Source organism: Salvelinus namaycush, chromosome 30, assembly GCF_016432855.1.
Source record: "Salvelinus namaycush isolate Seneca chromosome 30, SaNama_1.0, whole genome shotgun sequence".
Classification (NCBI taxonomy): domain Eukaryota; kingdom Metazoa; phylum Chordata; class Actinopteri; order Salmoniformes; family Salmonidae; genus Salvelinus; species Salvelinus namaycush.
In genome coordinates, this window is record NC_052336.1 from 30,423,505 (window position 1) to 30,434,225 (window position 10,721).

A 10,721-nucleotide genomic window follows, 5' to 3' on the forward strand; every position below is an offset into this window, starting at 1 on the left:
TAATAAGGACTTCTATCAGCCTCATGTAGAGGTGTAGATTACATCTCCCATTCTAGTGTTCGATTTTGTAAACAATCCCAGATTACAATCCCAGATTGACCCTTTAGTCTGTGGATTAGTCATTTATGAACACGTGCTCAGGTAATAACATTTTTTCTACCTATACCACAGGTCTCTTAGGTAGTGTTATCTACCCTAGAAAAATACTCCATTAAGTTTAGTACTGTCTTCATGGCAAACCAAGTGTATGGGCTGCAAGAGTAATTCAGGATATCTTACAAGTGTAATCATAATTATCCCACCTTCTAGAATCATTGACAGGTGGCACCATCGAGGTGGCAGCTTTGAAATGTACCCGGTTGTGACAATGGGGTACGTTGTGGCTGTACTAAACTCATGAAGCGTTTATAAGTTATATTCTTCAAGAATCAATGGCAAGAGGCCTATTATTATTTGAAAAGGATCACCTGTAAATATTGCATATTGTACTATAACTACTTCAGAATGCATCCTTACTTCCTTGTGGCAATCACCAGTCTCACAAGCCTGGATGGATGAAAGACCAATATCCCCCCATTTGCTTTCACCAAACTCATAATGTCAGATCTCATCAAGGGTGCGGTCAAGAAGGATTTGACTCTTCGATGTTTCTGAACAGGGCTTGTATCCTCTATGCTTTCAGTGTCATTCTAGCTTCAACATTCTGACCGCAGCAGCCTACCCTGCTCTCTTGTCCTGACTGTCTGCCTGTTTGTTTTACCATCAGTTAAGTTCTCTGGGACGTCAGTGAGTGAAGACGTGTGGGCCATGCTGTGCACGTCGCTGCCAGTAGGCCTACACTTTTGACAAGGAAATCTTTCATTCTTAATCTTATGAGTTTAGAAGGTCAACAGACCTTGAAGAACATCCAACTTCGCACACAAAACGTATATAGCCGGCCTAATAGCAATATTGATGAATTTAGCACATTGTGAATTCTCTCCCTACATTTGACTTCCTGATAGGAATACATTTAAATGCATTTTATATTGAATATCATATTTCTTATCAAGACCAATTGGAATTTGAGGTGGTTTATATTTAAGTTAATCATTCTGTTCATTTGCATTAAAGGGCCAATCATCAGTTGCTACAGTACATCCCTTCTTGGACTAAATTAATGACATGTACACATTGATTCTTGAAGAATATAAATTATAAATACCTCATGAGCTTAGTTCACCTGTCTTACCCCATCAGAACCCGACATATAAGCCTGTTTTCCTCCCATGTTTGTAAACAAAGTATATGTAAACAAACACTGTATACCCTTAGGGCCCAATTCAAGCCTATCCGCATTAGCCGACATTCGCATAGATGATGTTTTGATGGTGTCGGAGGTGGAACTGCGTTAGAGCTTTAAAATCCACAAACGGCTCCTGGCATTGTACCTAAAGCAGAGAGAGTGAAGGAAAAGCAGCCAAAAGCATTCCAGGTGAAGCTGGTTGAGAGAATGCCAAGAGTGTGCAAAGATGTCATCAAGGCAAAGGGTGGCTACTTTGAAAAATCTCAAATATAAACTATATTTTGATTTGTTTAACACTATTTTTGGTTACTACATGAGTCCATATGTGTTATTTCATAGTTTTGATGTCTGAAAATAAAGAAAAACCCTTGAATGAGTAGGTGTGTCCAAACTTTTGACTGGTACTGTAGTGTAATGATTTTTCAATTTGAGAGTAATTATTTCTCTATAATTAGAAAGTGCTTGATGGATCACTCACATAAGAGGACAAAACAGAAAAAACATTCTGATAAAAATGCAGTTTTTCACAATAAACTGATAGCTCTTAATAAAGATTGTATAATACTTCTTCATTCTGAACTTCTCATTCTGAACACAATATATTTTGATATTGTGAATGCATATTGTGAATGTGCCTCGCACATAGGCAACGAGGCATCTGTTTTGGCAAACAGCTGAGGGATGGCTGGAGAAATGTAACCATTATCAACGTCAACGTTGGAGCTATAGATGCGAGAACATTGCCTTTGAAGGTGCATAGTGAAAGCGCTGCGTTAATCAAATCCGGTATCAGGATAAAGAAAAAGCAAGGTCTGCTAACTTTCTTTAATTATGTTTAATTAACGCAAACAATAAATGACAAATGCAATTTTCGTATATACGGGTTCGCTGTATCACCGCACAGGGTAAAACAGAGAACTCTGGAATGTGCTCATACAACAGTTTTTATACTATGACAGCTTTAGTTCCAACCCGTCCGTTGGCCTATCATAGTAGAAGCTGAGCGCGGTTTAAACTTTGCTCAGCCTATGCTGGCACTCGGACTGGTCCCAGTCCCTTGGTGCTCACATCTGTCCACATCTGGTCGTTGCGTAGATTAGATCCGTCTTGTGTCTCCCCCCCGATTCTACACTCAAACAGTTCCTTATTTGGTATTGTCCAGTGCCCTACCCTCCCTGGTTGGCCTAGAGATATGCACCCCTCCCCTCTCCAGATTGACCACAGCTTTTATGGCCTGTCCCTCTATGTTGGTCAGTCTTTACACACATACACACACACACATCTGCATTGTTTGTGTGTGTGTGTAACAAAACAATATTCATCTTCAAACAATATGGTAGCGGGCTATAGTGCATAAACATAAATCCTAACAATAGCTGAAAAGGGGCGATCCGATTTAATCCGAGAAATTACTTTTAAATGGAGGCGCATTGTTGACCAAGAGTTTGGTAAATACACTCCCCACCCCTCCATATGTGTTTGGACAGTGAGGCATTTGAAAAAAAAATGGCTACATACTCCAGCATTTTAGATTTGTGATTAAGGGCTCTGTTTTGCCAAACAAACGTTAATTAGAAATTGCTTCATGAAAGCATTTCCATACTGGCATTTTCTACCCTGTGCAAGGTTCGGCAATTTACCACTCCAGCTCGTTGCGTTGAGGTGGGAGGAATGGCAATATTTAAGGTGTGTCCTTAAAAACAAGCACAAAAGGGAACATTTCACGCAGAGCTCAACGGGAAATTTGAAGACCCACCAAAAGGAGGTCTTAGCGGTAACGGAGTTGGTAATTGCATGGATTTTGAGAGCGAAAGCTCAGCCTATCCAGCCGTGACTACGCAAAGTGCCCATGGAACGAGAGATGTTCCTTTCGTGCCAGTGGATCTCGTATTTTAAAACATAAAAGAACGATTGCTTTCCCCCTATTTTGTTAAATTTGATTAAAAAAACAAGCATAGCCTACCCTCCCCTCAATCAAGGCTGGTCTAGCAGCCTTGTATAGGTGCATCTTTTTTATCCTGGCCGTGCATTAGCCAATCAATAAAGGGGTTGTAAATGGTCTACTAAGAGTGCCTTGAAATATTTTGGATAGATACTTTTTCATGATTCACCTGCATAAATCATTTAGCTTATTCAAGTAGGATATCCATCCCCATTTTCAAGAGCGCCCCTCGCCCTAAGACATTCAGTCCTCCTATAATGCCCTATCAACGATGGCTCATTGTGTCTTCTTTGGGTTTAATGGCGAATTACACGCAAAATATGTATTGTCGCCACCAACTGAATGGGGGTGCATAGCATCCCAAATGTGCGCAATGGGTGACAAGTCTAGTGGGTATGCAGGCCATGGAAGAACTGGGACATTTTCAGCTTTCGGGGAATTGTGTACTGATCCTTGCGACATGGGGCCGTGCATTATCATGCTGACACACGAGGTGATGGCGGCGGATGAATGGCACGACAATGGAACTCAGGATCTCATCACGATATCTCTGTGCATTCAAATTGCCCTCGATAAAATGCAATTGTGTTTGTTGTCTGTAGCTTATGCCTGCCCATAGCATAACCCCACCGCCACCATGGGGCACTCTGTTGACAATGTTGACATCAGCAAAAACGCTCACCCACACAACGCCATACACGCTGTCTGCCAGTTGCCCGTTACAGTTGAAACCGAGATTCATCTGTGAAGAGCACACTTCTCCAGCATGCCAGTGGCCATCAAAGCTGAGCATTTTCTCACTGAAGTAGGTTACGACGCCAAAGAATGGTGCCGTTTTACGTGCTCCTAACCAGCTGTGCTATTTTGTTTGTTTTTCCGCGTTGTTTGTAACTTCTTTTTTTACTTCTTTTGTAAATAATGTTGCTGCTACCGTATTTTTGCTCCTTAATTATTTGTTATTTTTCTATTTTTATTTTGTTGTTGTTACATTGTTGTTTAAGGGCTTGTAAGTAACATTTCACTGTAAGGTCTACACCTGTTGTATTCGGTGCATGTGACAAATAAAATGTGATTTTATTTGAGGTCAAGACCCTGGTGAGGACGACGAGCACACAGATGACCGGGTCTCCCGGTGGCGGCTGGCACGGGTATCTAACCTAGCAACGCATTTTGCACGGCTATTGCTTCAAATCATATTGCTTATAACTTCAATATGCTCTTTAAATAAATAAGACCTACAGATGTAGGTTTGATACCTGTGCCGGCCGCCACTGGGAGACCCATGAGCCGACTTTTGGCTTTAATTTAGAATCCTCCAATCGTCTACATGTGATTATTGGCGGAGAGTCACGTCATATTTTTCTTAATACTGTAGGCCTACCGTATGCGACAATGGGCTATTATAATACTGTACATGGTGTCCAGGTCAGGATAACCAAAGCATTTCTTTATTAAAGACTATCAGAAAGAATGTTGGTACTTATTTATTCTGATCCAAAGCCATGAATGAGTGAGTCACTCAGCTTTATGTAGGTGCCGGGCTATATGACTGTGCCATCAACTTGATAATATATAACGATATTTCAGAGGTTATTTCGTTTACAAAAAAACTAAAGTGAGCAATTGTTATCTGAATAAAGGCTAAAATAATATTTGTAAATGCCAAAACATTTATTTCTGTTTTTAGAGGGAGAGAAACGCTGGGCCAATTGTGCGCCGCCCTATGCGACTCCCAATCACGGTCGGATATGAAACATAATAACAGTAATAATAATAATACTTTTGTTCTATTATTTGTTTTGTAGGTGGATTAAACTGAAAATGCAACCAAACACGGCCAACTTAACTAAGAAATAAATTTGATGATAGAAGTCTCTCCCTACCCTCCTTCTAGGCAAGTCTATTGTCCAGCTACCTACTAATAGCCATAATGGCGCTGTACAACGTGACCATGTGTGTTTGAAAGAGTATTTTCCAGTAAGCAACAATTTGTTTAGCTTCATTAGATAACTTTGTTCCAGTATTTCTGTAACTCAGTGAAATTTTTCCCAAAATAATTTGTAATGGATCCATAACTAAATAAACATTGGCATTTTGAAAGAGTATTTATATCATTATTTTATTAACGAAAGCATAAAGATGCTGATGAAGAAATACAGTACTATACAGTATATGCTTTAAAATTTGGATAATAAAGCATTTAATGCATTTTGAAGATATAAGCCACCTGCATTTGTTTATTAGGCTATAGCAGAACAGCAGAACGGTCTGGGCGGCCCTTGCTGTGCCTGGTGAGCAGTTGGTCAAGTTCTGTTGTCAGAAGAGGAATGGAAATGTCAGGGTGAACCGACGACCTGATGAACCCGTCAGGTATGTTGACTCTGCCTGTCAGAGGTGAAGTTCCAGAGCTCACAGGTGTGCCTGGCATGGATTGTGACTCCATCTCATTCCTTGCCCTCTTCAATGCGTCATTTTCCGCCTGACTCTCCGCCAATGCCGCCTGGCTCTGGACCAATGCATCAGCTGTCGCCCGTATCTCTGCCCTCTCCCTGAACGTGATCAAGACAAAGGAGATTATTGTGGACTACAAGAAAAGGAGGACCGAGCATACCCCCATTCTCATCGGTGGGGCTGTAGTAGCTGTGGTGGTGCAGGTTGAGAGCTTCAAGTTCCTCGGCGTCCACATCACCAACAAACTAACATAGTCCAAGCACACCAAGACAGCCATGAAGAGAGCATGACAAAACCCATTCCACCTCAGGAGCCTGAAAAGATTTGTCATGTGTCCTCAGATCCTCAATAGGTTCTACAACTGCACCATCGAGAGCATCCTGTCGGGTTGCCTGGTATGGCAACTGCTCAGCTTCCGACCGCAAGGCACTACAAAGGGTAGTGCGTACGGCCCAGTCCATCACCAGGGCCAAGCTTCCTGCCATCCAGGACCTCTATACCAGGCGGTGTCAGAGAAAGGCCCCCACCCTAGTCTGTTCTCTCTGCTACCGCACGACAAGTGGTACCGGAGCGACAAGTCTAGGTCCAAGAGGCTTCTAAAATGCTTCTTCCCCCAAGCCATAAGACTCTTGAGCATCTAATCAAATGGCTACCCAGACTATTTGCATTGCCCCCCCTCCCTCTTCTACGCTGCTGCTACTCTGTTATCTATGCTTAGTCACTTCATTCATTGAATCAGATAGCTCATTCATTACAAAACCAACTGATATTGCCAACTACTTTAATGATTTAGATTTAGTTTAGCAACAGACACTACACATCCAAGTATATCTGACCAAATTATGAAAGACAACAATTGCAATTTTAAATTCCATAAAGTGATTGTGGAAGAGGTGAAAAAATTGTTGTCTATCAACAATGACAAGGCACCTGGGTCTGACAACTTGGATGGAAAATTACTGAGGATAATAGCGGACAATATTACTATCATTTGCCATATCTTCAATTTAAGCCAAAATGTTTTGAACTGAGAAAGTTTCCAATCCAGGGTTACTCCATGCAGTTTAGTCACCTCAAAAATGCTTTTAGTTTTTGAAATATTTAAGACTAACTTATTCCTTGCCACTTATTCTGAAACTACCTGCAGCTCTTTGTTAAGTGTTGCAGTCATTTCAGTTGCTGTAGTTGCTAACGTGTGTGGTGTTGAGTCATCCGCATACAGAGACACACTGGCTTACTGTTCAGTCAAGTGGTAAGGTGCCACAAAGAGGGACTTAGGAAAATTTCATTTGTCTCAGAACAGGACAGCACAGCTGGCCCTTGGATGTACACAGAGAGCAAGCAGTAATAACATGCATGTCAATCTCTCCTGGCTCAAAGAGATTGAATTCATCACTAGTTGCATTTGTGAGAGGTATTGACATGTTGAAAGCACCAATCTGTCTGTTTAAACGACTAGCACACAACTCAGAGACCCATGCATACCCCACAAGACGTACCACTAGAGGTCTCTTCACAGTCCCTAAGTCCAGAACAGACTATGGGAGGCGCACAGTACTACATAGAGCCATGACTACATTGAACTCTATTCCACGTCAGGTAACTGATGCAAGCACTAGAATCAGATTCAAAAAACAGATAAAAATACACCTCATGTGTGAGGATGGTGTATAGAGGTGAAGTCAAGTGCAGGAGAGCAGATCTTATGATGAACAGGCGCACTTTATTATAGTTCCAAAAAACGAGAGCACTACATGAAACAAACGTGCTCAAGAAACGGAACATAAAAGTAGAGCGCGTAAACTAACACCACCTAACATGAAAACAATTACACACAAAACATGATGGGAAACAGAGGGTTAAATACAAGTAGCTTGATTGGGGAAATGAAAACCAGGTGTGTATGAAAACAAGACAAATGGATATACGAAAAATGGAGCGGCGATGGCTAGAAAGCCGGTGACGTCGATCGCCGAACACCGCCCGAACAAGGAGAGGGGCTGACTTCGGCAGAAGTCGTGACATCATGGAACAGCAGGGACTGTGAAGCAACACAAGCATAGTGTGTTTTGAATTCTGTAATGAATGTATTGTCATGTTTTTAAATATGCATAACTGCCTTCATTTTTCCGGACCTCAGGAAGAGTAGTAGCATATGGGTCTGTAATGAATGTATTGTACTTAAAAAAAATTGTATAACTGCCTTCTCATCATTGGGGATGCATAATAAATAAAAAATATGTGCTTGAGTCTTTAACTTCTTATCGCTGGGGGCAGTATTGAGTAGCTTGGATGAATAAGGTGCCCAGAGGTGCCCATAGTAAACTACCTGCTACTCAGTCCCAGTTGCTAATATATGCATATTATTAGCATATTTGGATAGAAAACACTCTGAAGTTTCTAAAACTGTTTGAATGATGTCTGTGAGTATAACAGAACTCATATGGCAGGCAAAAACCTGAGAAAAAATCCAACCAGGAAGTGGGAAATCTGAGGTTGGTCGTTTTTCAACTCATTCCATATTGAAGATACAGTTTGATGCTTCTACTGTGAAGTGGGGCCGAATGAGAGGGGATTAAGTAAGGTCTGCCATGAGCTGAACATGCGCTGACCATGCGCGTTCACGTGAGAACGAGCTCTGTTCCATCGCATTTCTGAAGACAAAGGGATTCCCCGGTAGGAACATTATTGAAGATTTATGTTAAAAACATCCTAAAGATTGATTCTATATGTCACACCCTGACCGTAGAGAGCTTTTTATGTCTCTATTTTGGTTTGGTCAGGGTTTGATTTGGGTGGGCATTCTATGTTCCTTTTTCTATGATTTGTATTTCTGTTTGTTTGGCCGGGTGTGGTTCTCAATCAGAGGCAGCTGTCTATCGTTGTCTCTGATTGAGAACCATACTTAGGTTGCCTTTTCCCACCTGTAGTGGTGGGTAGTTGTCCATGTGCTGTTGCCTGTCAGCACTCATTTTTGTATAGCTTCACGGTTCGTTTGTTATTTTGTTAGTTTGTTTAGTGTTCGTTCTTTAAATAAATTAGTATGTACGCATCCCACGCTGCGCCTTGGTCTCCTCTCTTTGACGGCCGTGACAGAACTACCCACCACCAAAAGACCAAGCAGCGTGGTATGAGGGAGCAGCGTTTTTTGGAGAGTTGGACATGGGAGGAAATCCTGGACGGCAAGGGACCCTGGGCACAGACGGGAGAATATCTCCGTCCTAAAGAGGAGCTGGAAGCAGCTAAGTTGGAGCGGCGACGCTACGAGGAGTTGGCTCAAAGAGGTGTGCACGAGAGGCACGGGGGGGGGGAAACGGAGAGTACACGGGGAGTGTGGCAGAGTCAGGTTGGAGACGTGAGCCAACTCCCCGTGCTTACCGTGGCGAGCATGTGACTGGTCAGGCCCCGTGCTATGGGGTGATGCGCACGGTGTCCCCGGTGCGCTATATTCCAGCTCCTCGCATCTGCCGGGCTAGGGTGAGCATCCAGCCAGGAAGGATTGTGCCAGCCCTGCTCTCCAGACCTCCAGTACGTCTCTACGGCCCAGGATATCCTGCGTCGGCTCTGTGTCTCCAGTGCGTCTGCACAGCCCAGTGCGTCCCGTGCCTGCGCCCCGCACGTGTAGGGCCAAAGTCACCATCCAGCCAGGACGGGTTGTGCAGGCTCTTAGCTTGAGACCTCCAGTGTGCCTCCACGGCCCAGTGTATCCGGTGCCTCGGCCAAGGACAAGGCCTCCTGCATGTCTCCCCAGCCTGGTGAGTCCTGTGCCTGTGCTAAGAACTAAACATCCTGCATGTCTCCCCAGCCTGGTGAGTCCTGTGCCTGCTCCCAGAGCCAGGCCTCCTGTGTGTCTCTCCACTCCAGTGATGATCCATGGCAAGAAGCCTCCAGTGGTGATCCATGACACGAAGCCTCCAGTGATGATCCATGGCAAGAAGCCTCCAGTGATGATCCATGGCACGAAGCCTCCAGTGATGATCCACTATACTTAGTTTGACATGTTTCTACGGACTGTGATATGACTTTTCGTCTGAACTTTTGCCTGGACCTGCCCGCACGTCGTGAGTTTAGATTGTGTACTGAATGCGCGAACAAAACAGAGTTATTTGGACATAAATGATGGACATTGTCACGCCCTGACCATAGTTTGCTTTGTATGTTTATATGTTTTGTTTGGTCAGGGTGTGATCTGAGTGGGCATTCCATGTTGTATGTCTAGTTTGTCTGTTTCTGTGTTTGGCCTGATATGGTCCTCAATCAGAGGCAGGTGTTAGTCGTTGTCTCTGATTGGGAACCATATTTAGGTAGCCTGTTTTGTCATTGTGGGTTGTGGGTGATTGTCTATGTGTAGTGTTTGTGTATGCACGATTGTTCATTAGCTTCACGGTTGTCACTTTGTTGTTTTGTAGTGTTCTGTTTTTCAATTAAAATGATGAACACTTACCACGCTGCGTATTGGTCCTCCGATCCTTCTCGCTTCTCCTCGTCAGATGAGGATGACGAAGACAGCCGTGACAGAATCACCCACCAAAAAAGGACCAAGCAGCGTGGTAACGGACAGCAGCAGCAGCGATCGGAGGACTCCTGGACCTGGGAGGAGATTCTGGACGGCAAGGGACCTTGGACTCAGGTTGGTGAATATCGCCGCCCCAAAGCTGAGCTGGAGGCAGTGAAAGCGGAGAGGCGGTGGTATGAGGAGGATGCACGTAAGCGCGGCTGGAAGCCAGAGAGGCAGCCCCAAAAATGTATTGGGGAGGCACACGGGGAGTGTGGCTAAGCCAGGTAGGAGACCTGAGCCAACTCCCCGTGCTTACCTTGGAGAGAGAGGGACCGGGCAGGCACCGTGTTATGCTGAGAGGCGCACGGTGTCCCCGGTGAGCAGGCATAGCCCGGTGCGGTACATAGCAGCGCCTCGTATCGGCCGGCTAGAGTGGGCATCGAGCCAGGTGCCATGAAGCCGGCTCAACGCATCTGGTCTCCAGTGCATCTCCTCGGGCCGGTGTACATGGCACCAGCCCTACGTATGGTGTCCCCGGTTCGCCA